Here is a 12,095-nt window from a genome sequence, read left to right as displayed (position 1 = left end):
TTGCTCTGGCAAAGAAAAACCATGTCTTCTTTTTCTGTGCAATATTTGCAATTTAACTTTGTAATCAAATTGAATTGCATTAACATTGCATTGGTACTTATTTACAAAGAGGAGGAAGAAAGGAAGAATAACATATATTCCTTTATGAGCAAAATCAGCAAGGAGAAAAATGAGGAAGAAAATAACTTCCTTTGCATTCTCAGAGCTAAGGAATTCCACAGTGAGGGGAGAGAAGTGGGAAAGAAGAGAGGAGGATGCATATTTTTATGTAATGATGACTTTTGCCTTTTCCTGTAGCTTGGTAACTAAGGACACAGTCATGCCTCTTAGCTACAGCTATAATGGTAGAAACTAAAAGAGCTCTTGAAAGAAAGTTCATGGAAACTGAAATTAAAGATAGCTTATTTTGGTAAAAAAATTTGAAATCCATGGATTTTTATAATATACATTTTATGAATTTTTAATGAAAATGTTATACATGGATTTTTAAATTTGGGGATATCAAAATAAATTTCTTTTTAACTCTGTTTTCCATGACTTTTTTGATGTACCCTTACACAGGGGTAACTTCAGCCCCTTCATGATCTATGTTGCTAGGATTTAAGAGAAAAATGAGACTGGGAGAGAATTAAAGGAAAAATTCTCCTTAGCAGGAAAAGAAACATCTTTCTTTTCTTTATGCACCCACCTAGTAAAATTGTAAGCCTTTGAAAATTCTATCATGTTGTGATTTTCATTCTCAAGACATTCACAATCCACAGCATCAGTGACCCACAGTTTTGAGTCCTCCAGGACATCCTTAACCATACCACCATAGCAGATTTCTTCCAGTCTTTAATCACAATGCTAATAACTGTAGTGTCCAATCAGCTCTTCAAAGTTGGCCTTTGGGTTAAAACAAACAGTGCTGCAAACTTTCCACTGCCCCTGCCAATGGCACAGTCATCAGACAATGCCCCACACACAAGCTTTTAGGAATCTTCAAAGCAGTTCCACAGCTTCACAAATCAGGCAAGCTGGAGTGCTAGCTGACTGCTCCTCCTACTTGTCTGTCATTCCAGATTTCATGTCTGCCCAACCTCCAACAACATTGGTGCAGAGAGGTAATTGAAGGGGCTTTAGAGTCACAAAGACCTATGCTCAAATGCAGGTCCTACTACCCCTGTCTGCCTGTGGACACTCTACTCATCCTCTTTGAGCTTCAGTTTCCTCAACTGCAGAACACATGTAAAACAGTCTTTCACACAGAGCTGTTGTTACAAGGAAACACGCGACTTAGGCAAAGCCTGGGACATGTGAGTGGACATTGAATGCAAGTTAGCTCCACCATATTCACACGCCCACACGCAGTCATTTCTTTCCTTTTCCTTACAAGATGCTCAAGGCCTCATGACCATGGGATATTCCGTTTCCATGTAGCCTGAGCTTGGAGGTGAGGAAGTCAGAAGAAAGACAAGGACTGTGTTACTCTCCTTCTCCAGGATCAGGGAAAGTGCAGAGGTACACAATACAAACAGTGCTGCACACACTGAGGAAGGGTCTCAGGACAAGAGAGCTTTGTCCCTGACCAGTACTTTATTAGTTAACTAGGAGTTGCATCAGTCATGTTGCAACATCTCAGCAAAACAGGAAAGTCCATGGTACAAATGGCACAGGTTCATATCTCAAGTATTGGGAGGTGGAAGAGTGACACAAAGTTGAAAATGTACATCATTTTATAAAATCAGAGCCAGAAACAGTATGATGGCTCCCCAGGCGTCTTTCCCTACCCCTACCCTTTATAGGGTCAGGAAATACATATATTTATTTAAATCAATTTATTGAGATTTGATTTACATTTTTTAAAAAGCTGTGCATACAAGTATGAGAGTAAAAGTTCATGGGAAAATGGAATTAAAAGGTAAGTTTATTTGGTACAAAAAAGTTAACATCCATGAATACTTTTTCAGAATATATATTTCCATAGGTTTTTTTTAACTCTCTCATATTTAATGTAAATACCTTGACGAGTTATAGCAAAGTATACACCCCCCCAATCATGACTACAACTATACCATAAACCAACCCATAATCTCCAAAAGTTTTCTCCTACTTTCTTATTAATCATCAATATTATTTTAAGTGTCCCTATGCCTTTTGTCAATACTGCTGAACCAAGTGGTCCTAAGGCAACACCAGATTTCTTTTAAGCCCAAAGTTTGGGTGTAAGTCTTTCAGAGAAAGAATCCAAGGTGAGTCATTTGTCATTCCCCTCCTGCCCCTCCCTTCTAAATAAAAATCCAATTAAGAGAAGTGATCCAAATTCCACAGTTGCCTAATCTACTATGTCAGTAAACAGAGAGGAAGATGCCTTATCTATATATTGAATCCTTGGACAACTTTAATAATAAAGTCCTTCCTTACATTTTCCATATTTTTAATATTTCCATGTGATACTTCCATCTGATATTAATATTAGAAATAGAAAGCAGTAGAAGAACTTACACCTGAAGTCAAAGAGAAAACTTTTTAAACCTATTCTTGTCCCAGGGAAAATTTTCATTTCAATAAAGCACAGCTTAAAGGTCCTACTCTTTCTTCTCAAGTCATCTGATATTAGCAATATTGCCAAACTCACATCAAGATTAAACAAATCACCAGAAAATAGGACACCACACAGGTCAAATTATGTTAACAGAGCAGAGATATTTCTGAAAGCTACTGTGTCCCATAGTTCTTCTTGGGGTACCACCATGTTAAAAGGACATTCCTAAATAACTTTTCAATAGTCTAAAAAACTGTTAGACCCATTAAGTTCCACTTATTTTTGTTTTCAGAATTTTTTTCTTTAATCTTCAGGATTTTACATCAAATCCTAGTAACTTAGAACTCACTCATCAACAAAAATCGCTGATACCAAAGAGAAACCTTTAAGTGACTATTTGTCCTCTGTGGTCTTGAGACACACACTCCCACTGCCAGAGGAGTTAGGTACTTACTTGTATTATTTTAGGTCAGAGATGAACGTCCAAGGCCTGGGAGAATTCTGAGTCCAACCCTGCTCTCCAAACCCCAGCAAGTTTGCTACAAATGCCTGGAATCGGATTTCACATTGGGGTGAGTCAGGGAGACAGTGAGGTGAGGAGGAGGAGGAGAGAATTCTAGTAGAAGCTGTGGATGATCACAGGCGGCCTTCCGGCCCCACAGCAGCATCTCCTCCTTGGCCCTGTGCCTCATGGACACAGATTAGTCATTAACAATCCTTCCCTGCTAAATGATATAAACACAGAAAGGAAATTTGGGAGGGCCTCGAGACTCCCAGGACAAACCCCCAGGGCGCCACGATAGGGCATGAGATGAAACCAAGAAGCCCCACAGCCTTTTAAACACTTCTCTGGCTCTTTGTAGGCTCCTGGGTACCTGGAATTCTATACACGTCATCTAAAACTGCCATCTTCCCTCCCTAGCTTTCCAATTTCTTTGAATAGTTCTAGATCTTCCCAGGACCAAAGCTAGAAACTTGGCCTTCTCGACCTTTCCTCTCCCCAGCCTCCCATAGCAGTAATAACAGATTTGTGTTGATTCTATCTTTGGAATGTCTCTAATTTTCAACCCATCCCATTGCTCAGCTAATTTGGGCCTCCATAGCTTCCTTCTGAAGAAAAACATTGGTCTCATGACTCCTTTCTCTTCTCTGCTCTTCCTTTTTTGTTTTCCAAATTGCAGAGCAATATAAAGCATGGGCTCTGGTCAGAAGCCCTCTCATTAGTCTCAACCCTAAGCAAGGATCTATGAGTCTTCATTTTCTTATCTATAGAATGTATATAGATGGGGCTGGCACTGTGGTGTAGCTGGTAAAGCTGCCGACTGCAGTACTGGCAATCCATATGGTCACTGGTTCGAGTCCAGGCGGCTCCACTTTCAGTCCAGCTCTCTGCTGTGGCCTGGGAAAGCAGTAGATGGCCCAAGTCCCTGGGACCCTGTATCCACATGGGAGACCAAGAAGAATTTCCTGGCTCCTGGCTTTGGACACACTCTCTCTCTCTCTCTCTCTCCCCTTCTGTCTCTGTATAACTCTGGATTTCAAATAAATAAATAAATCTTTAAAAAAAAAAAGAATGTATTATAGGAAAGCTGTCCCATGGGCTGTGGTGAGTATAACATGAGTAGTTAAAATGTTTAGAAAAGTTCCTGTCATATAGCAAGAATTCAATACAATTTAGCTATTATTATTTCTTTCCTCTTTTAGTAGAACCAGCATTGATTGATTGTCTGCTTACTATACCCAACAAATCACTAGTGCTCTCCTAATCAAAAATCACCAAAAGAATCTCATTGCCTTAAAATGAACATGGAATGCCTGACATTTAGAACTCTACCTCCACCCTGACACCTAGCCCCAATATATTTTTCTAGAATTTTCTCAATTCCTGTCTCTCCATAGACCCCCAGACTCTGCCCACATGTAACAAGTTATCTAGCCTCCATGCCTTCACACAATATCTTTTTCCAGGTCATTCTATATGAATTACCTTTCTTTAAAACCCACATGTCTTCCAGGATGGAACAGAGGTCAAAGTCTCCCTGAAACCAGCCTGATGTCTCATCTGCCCCCTACTCTGCTCAACAAACTCCCCTGTTCCCTGTAGTTCCCTTAACTCTTCTGACCTTATATACTGTAGTCTTCTACTTACATCCTTTTATGAGAACACCATTTCCTACAGACAGTACAGTAGCAAATTTGCCTTGGTGTCCATCCCTTGGCTTACCACAGTGCCTCTCATAGAAAAAGTATTGCATAACTATTTGTTAACTCAGTCAATGAAGTTGCTAAGAAATGAACGACTTTCCAAAATAGTATGCTGCGTGTGTGTGTGTGTGTGTGTGTGTGTGTTTTCCTTCATAAAATCAGTTAGTGGAAGGCCTACATTCAAATATGTTGGGAATGTAAATTTTGCTTCCCGTGTTAAGCAGCATATGTAGAGCCTACGGTCCCACTCCCTACTACGGAGCATCTCCTGGCCCCTTTTGCATAAGGAAGAGGGGGAATCCTGCTTTGCACATCTAAAGAGACTTCATGCTGACAGTTGCTGTGCTCTGCTGCACTGGGTTACCCCCCAAAGACTCCTATGTAACCCTGAACCCAGTTAGAAAATCCATTAGAAAATCCTTGAATTTCCCCTTCAAAACATATGAATTGACTCTTATACCTGCTCACCACCTCCACTACCATCTCTCTGGTCTAAGCCAGGTCGATCTTACTGGATTCATGCCATAGGCTCCTAACCAGCCTCCCTAATTCTATGGTAGCACCCTGTAGTTCACTCCTGGCACTTCAGTCAGGGATCCTATTAAAACAAAAGGATGGTGCCCCCACTGAAAGACTGAAGGATTCTCCCATTCGGTCCTTACAATTAGGAGCTAGGCAGTAGCATCCCATTTTTACAATGGAGGAAATCAAGCCTGAGAGATTCGGTGGCTCATCAAAGTACAAAGCAAGTCTTAAAATTCAGACTTGTTTTCTTTAAAGCTGAGACGCTTTCTGTTATACTTCACTCTGCTACCAATCCAAGAAAGTGAGATCAAAATATTTATTCTGTGACATGCTTATCGGCACTAGGATATTTTAATTAATGGCTGACTAGAATAGAGATGAAAGAAGTCATTAACATATTGTTGGTGATTAACTCTGGTACAATATTAGAAAGCCATCTTGCCAAAAAAGATCTCCACCCAAAGAAATTATTTTTTTAATTAATGCTTTGACTTCTTTACCTTCTCCAAGATTCTTTCTTTTTAACTGAAAATTCCCCACCTACCCTCATGAATTAGTTCACAGCAGGTTTCTCTGAGCATCAGTGTATCGAGGGTGCTCAGCTTCACCTGGGAGGGAGGTAACTGCAAGGGGGACACTGAGGTGGACAAAGAGGCAAGGGGACAGACCATGGAGAACTGAGCTGGCCTCTTTCCTCACTGGCTCAGGCCTGGCTGTGAGTGTGAGTCTGTCTGAACACTGCATGTGTGTACTGTAAAGTATTTGGTATCTGCAGCCTTGATTAACTTCTCTCTCCTTGTTAGATGCCACAGCCCTCAAGAGCTGTGTTCTTAGAACAAGACAAAATTCCCAAGACCCTGAGGAAATGTGATAGGGGCCGTGCTGGAAGCCCAGGTGTTAAGAGAGGCTGGGTTTGAGTCCAGACCTTGGTCTTATCATGTGACCTTGTGCAAGTAAATCTCTGGATCTTAGCTTCCTCATCCAAAAAAATAACATAATGAGAAAGATATGCACACGTCATAGGGTTACTGTGAAGATAAACAGGAAACAGCACATGAAAATGTGTGTTTAAAAACAATCAAAATGAAGCAACTGGCAGGCTCCACCAGATGAAGTCTTTTCTTTTACTATTTTATGATTATCATCTTTCACTTTATGTATTTTGGGGGTAAAAATGGAATTTTCCAGAAAGTAGTGTCTGTATTGAAGTCCACCCACCTCTGCAATCAGCTCTGGTAAGGGAGTTTTTGAAGTCTCTAGTGCACACTGTGATCACAACCTTTTAAAAAGAAAATATTCACAAACTGCTTTATGGGACATATAATCATGAGAGAAAACACTGCTCTCTGGTACTTACGAAGGCCCAAGTGAGAAAGACTCATCCTATGTCAAATACACACTGCTTACTCTATCTTCCTGTACCCTCTTCTTTTTGGAGGAACCCTTTGTTTACTTATACAAGTTAAATTAATCAGTAGTCATTATAGAAAAATTACAAAATTCAGATAATCAAGGGCTGGCATTGTGGCACAGCAGATGAAGTCGCTCCCTGCAACACTGGCATCCCATATGGGAACCAGTTCATGTCCCAGCTGCTCTACTTCCAATCCAGCTCCCTCCTAATGACCTGGGAAAAGCAGACGGCCCAGGTGCTTAAGCCCCTGCCACCTACATGGGAGACCTGTATGAAGCTCCTGGCTTCCTCTTGGCCCAACCCTGGCCATTACAGCCATCTAGGGAGTGAATCAGTAGGTAGAAGAGCTCTCTTCCTCTCTCTGTAACTCTAATTTTCAAATAAATAAATCTTTTCAAAAATTCAGATAATCAAAGAGGGAAACAAAATCCACCTATAATCCTATAAATCATAGGCTGTAGATTCAATCATGTCTCCTCAAAATTCAAAAGTTGAAGCCCTAACCCTAAAGATGACTATGTGAAGATAGGACTTTTAATAAGATGATTAAGGTTAAATGAGGTCACAGGGTAGGACCCTCATGTGATAGGACTGGTGTCCTCATAATAAGAAAAAGATAAAAAAGAGGAAGAGCCATCAGGAGTGTGTGAGCACAGACATGGCCAGGTGAGGAAGCAGGCAGAAGAAGGCCTCCTGCAAGCTAAGGAGAGAAGCCTCAGGGGAAAATAAACCTGCTAATACCTTGATCTTGGACTTCCAGCCTCCAGAACTGTGAGAAATAAATTTCTGTTGTTTAAGCCACCCAATTTATGCTAAAAGCCACTTTTTAATGGTTGCTATGTTTTTTACTAAACATGTAAAAGCAACATGATATATCCATGTTTTTCTCTTATAAAAAATGGCATCATAGGCCGGTGCCGTGGCTCAATAGGTTAATCCTCCACCTGCGGTGCCGGCACACCAGGTTCTAGTCCTGGTCGGGGCGCCAGATTCTGTCCCGGTTGCCCCTCTTCCAGGTCAGCTCTCTGCTGTGGCCCGGGAGTGCAGTGGAGGATGGCCCAAGTGCTTGGGCCCTGCACCCCACGAGAGACCAGGATAAGAACCTGGCTCCTGCCTTCAGATCAGCGCGGTGCGCCGGCCACAGCGCACTGGCCGTGGCGGTCATTGGAGGGTGAACCAACTGCAAAGGAAGACCTTTCTCTCTGTCTCTCTCACTGTCCACTCTGCCTGTCAAAAAAAAAAATGGCATCATAAAGTACATACTGTACTGTATCTGAACATTACAGAAATATTTTAGTATGTAACACTAAGTATTACTAATCATGTTTAAAAATAGAGGATCTTTAAATGTCCTGTTGACAAAATTTAATGGCAGTATATCCAATTCATTGGTACATGCCTTCACTTGGCCAGTTCCCTACTATTGAACATTTAGCTTGTCTCCAATTTCCCTCCATTATAAATGATATTGCATTGATCATCCTTTGTGGCTAAGTCTTTGCCTAATAATCAATGGTTATTTCCCATATCTGATTTTCAGAGATAGAACTGCTGAGTCAGAGTGGACAAACATTTTTAAGACACTACAGTTAAGTTAGTAAACTGCTTTCAGAAAAGTTGTGCCAACTTATAAATGCCCCAGTGGGGTCCAAGTGTGTCTATTTCCTACCTTTAAATCAGTACATCAGGGAATTGGCTCTTTTTTCCAGAAGAATTTTCCTGAGAGATAGTCCTAGTCATTATCAACCCACCCAACAAAGATGTTCCATGGACATTCAAGAAGTATTTTTTTAACCAAGTGATATGACCCATTAGTGGGTCATAAAATCTATTTATGGGTTCATGATTGATGTCCACTGGTATTTCATGAATAGCATTGCAAATACTTACATTGTGGTAACAAGGACAAATATCAATTACTGGAGCTTTTGATTCATTGGTATATATGTGTGTGTTTGTGTATGTTGATATGACCCAGATTTAAATGTAACACAGTTATAAAGTTTAGAAAAGATTGACAGGTTCTGAAAATTCACTGAATTAAGGCCCAGAAGACTTGGATTCTGGGCATAATTTGGAGGGGAAGGAGACCAAGGGAACAAAGAAAGGATATGCTGCCCATTTTCCTTCCTTATCCAAAAAATCATGTTGATTGAAATATGAGAGAGCTCTTCAAAAGTATAGAAAATTAACTACTAAAAAATTATAGCATTTGTCATGGTTTTATATAAAAGAAGAAGTTATAAATTTCAGGGTGTGGAAATAACTTGTTTCACCACTTATTTTAGTCAAATTATTTTTGTCTAGTTTTCCTTCTCACTACCAATATTTAATATTCTGTGGTCATTGCTTTGAAATTCCTATAACTTTTTCATCAACTGGCCCATATTTTTATTTTGAATTGAAATCCATAAATTATGTCTCATCCATTAACTCCTACAGAATACAGTCTTCCTGATCAAAAAGTGGATTTTTTTTTTTTTTTTTTTGCACTACTGAGAGCTAAAGCAAGAACTTTCAGCCTTGGTGGACAAGGTATGAGCTGCTTTGAAGGTTTACCGCATAGACGGACCATTTCAAAGAATCAGCTGTGCACTAGAACCACCATAAGAGAATCTCTAGCTGTTTAGAACTTTTGTTTTGCCCAAGTCATGTGCCAAATTGTTCCAGCCCCAGCTGGAGTAGATTGTTCAAACTGTATTCAACTCTTGTGAAAAAATAGTCTTAAAACAGGCTGACCCACTTAATGCCATGCACTATTACATGGGTTAATTGGATGTGAAACATTCATAGCAGGTTTTCAATAAAAGATATAGTGGAAAGATGAGGGTCATTGTTGGGTATAAGTGCTATATTACATCTCACTTGCATTTAAAACCCACACATGATTAAAAGATAATTAATAAGTGGAACAAATGACCAAATTTGAGAATACAGCCAGTTTTATGTTAGTAGAGATTTTCATCTATTTGGAAAATGTAGCTGAAAACAGAGATAAAGCTATTGTAATCAGAAAGGCCAAGGTTTAGAACTTTGCAGTGGTGGTAATGATGTGTTTACACTATATCTTTTGTGTTTCAGGGCCTGGGAATAGGCCATGACCATGGAGCTGAATCAGATATGATGAAAATCATGATATTGGTCACCTTAATAATGAGTCCGAAACAGAAGAGCCAACCAGGCACCAGAGAAATCAATCTGTTTTCACACAGAGAACAAGCATTTATGAAGCATGTACTACTCAAAGGTTTTGAATACCCCTTAGAGAATCTCCTGATTAGACATGGTACACATGATTGTTATCTCTCTTGCATGCTCTCAAAGTACCCTTGCTCATTCTGTGGGTAAGTACTGTGTGGTTTTTGTTTTTAATTTCTGTATCCCTAATCTCAGAATTGCACCAAGCCTCTATAGTTCTGTGAAAGAATTAATGGTGGGGCTGGCATTGTGACATAGTAGGTAAAGACATTGTCTTCAATGCCAACATCACATATGGGTGCCAGTTCCTGTCCCAGCTGCTCCACTTCTGATTCAGCTCCTCGCTAATAGCTTGGGGAAAAGCAGCAGCAGATGGCCCAATGACCTGGAAGAAGCTCCTGGCTCTGGCCTGGTCCACTGCTGGCCATTGCAGCCATCTGGGGAGTGAACCAGTAAATGAAAGATCAATTGACTGATCTCTGTCTCTCCCCAACCCTACCCCACAATTCTGACTTTCAAATAAATTAATAAATATTTTTTAAAAAGAATGAATGGCATGATAAATGAGATGCTCACATGAATCAATAAGAAGACCAACAACACAAAAGAAAAGAGGGTAAAGTATATGAAAAGACAGTATGCCATTAGGGAAGTATAAATGACTATGAAACACACATAATGACATTCAAACTCAATCATAATAAGAACCATAATAAAAGACAAAAAGAGAAGCCTACCCCAGAGCCCTTATCCACTGCTTCATGATTTTCTGCAGTCTCTTGGCAAAAATGCACTGATAATGCTGTTCTGAAGAGACTGGAAAAGAAGGTGGGTGCAAAGACAGATCAAATCATGGAACACTGAGTCCCGTAAGTTAGGTAGATGGTCCTGTCCATTAATTCCTACAAATGCAGTCTTCTGACAGAAAGCAGCCAGTTGTTCTTCTCAAGAGGAAAACAATTTTGCAGGCAACTTTGAGAGTAAAGAAGAAATTTTGAGTGGAAAATGCAAAACTGAAGAACTGAAAAAAGAGACAATTGACACAGAAATTGCAAGTGGAGTAGAGCAAACACCATTCCCATCTGGAACTGCTCTGAAAACCAATTCTACAGTTTCTGAAAATGTGATGCTGTCAACTCCAATAACAACTGCATCTTCTGATGCCAAAGAACAGATAAAGGAAGAAGAAAAAAAGATTAAAGAAAAAAATTGAAAGGAGAGAAGAAGAAAACCAGCAATCAATAGCAGGCACTGTGAACTCCTAGCCTACAGATGTTTCCATTTAGGTCTTCAAATGGGTTGTGTCATTACTGCCAGAAAACACTGATTCAGATTCTTTGTATGTGGAAAAAGATTTGGTGAAACAGTCCCAGTAACAGTTGTCAGTGGCCTGGTCAATCCTGTTCCTTTTGAACAGATGCAAAATCAGATTTACTTGGAAGCATGAAATCTGTATAGATGAGGGGAACACAATCTCAGGCAATGGTGATATTTTCTAGTTCAACAGAGAAAGTTGAAATCTTGGCTTCTCCTCATGTGTCTGTATCTGGAGACAGAATGACTTTTGATGCCTTCCTGGGAAAACGTGGTAAGGAGCAAAATGCTAAGAATACTTGGGAGCAGATCTGGTTTGATTTTACACCAATGATGCATGTATAGCCACATGCAAAGGAGCTCCCTTGGAGGTGAAATATAGGGGAATGTGTAGGGCTCACACTGTGACCAACAGTGGAACACAAAAAAATCTTCTGCTATTGAAATACATTGAAGAAAACAATAAAAAGAAAAATGTTTTTCACTTATACCTTAAAAAGATAAAAAAGAGGAAGTATAAAGGGGTATTAAACACATTAAAGAAAACATTGAAACTCAATCATAAGAGAAATGGACATTAAAATTGCACTAAAATATTTTTCACCTATCAAGGGGCAAGGATAAAAAGAAGTTTACTAATGTTTCTTGCTGGGAAAACTGAAGAAATGGGTACTCTAGATATTGCTGGTGGGGGTGCAAACTGGCACAATCTCAAAGGACAAATTGCAAGTGTGCAAACTTAACCTAGCAATTCCACTTCCAGGCATTTATCCTAAAATATATATGCTAAATGATGTTTGAACACAGAGCTGACTTCACCTGGTATTCTCCAGAACTCCTTGTTGAAATATTGAATGCTTACTTATTAGTAAATAGTACTATCCTAAGCCTACTCAGTAGACCACAGCTGCTCAG

At 39.8% G+C, this 12,095-nt stretch overlaps 1 pseudogene; it reads left to right on the top strand.

The window, feature by feature from the left end:
* The first annotated feature begins 10,627 nt into the window (after nucleotides 1-10,627).
* Nucleotides 10,628-11,761, top strand: LOC100352151 (aminoacyl tRNA synthase complex-interacting multifunctional protein 1 pseudogene; annotated as a pseudogene).
* The last annotated feature ends 334 nt before the right edge of the window (nucleotides 11,762-12,095 follow it).

The sequence above is a fragment of the Oryctolagus cuniculus genome, chromosome 11, assembly GCF_964237555.1.
Source record: "Oryctolagus cuniculus chromosome 11, mOryCun1.1, whole genome shotgun sequence".
Taxonomy (NCBI): Eukaryota; Metazoa; Chordata; class Mammalia; order Lagomorpha; family Leporidae; genus Oryctolagus; species Oryctolagus cuniculus.
The sequence above is the reverse complement of the archived record's forward strand: the minus strand, read 5'-3'. Positions and strand labels throughout refer to the sequence as shown.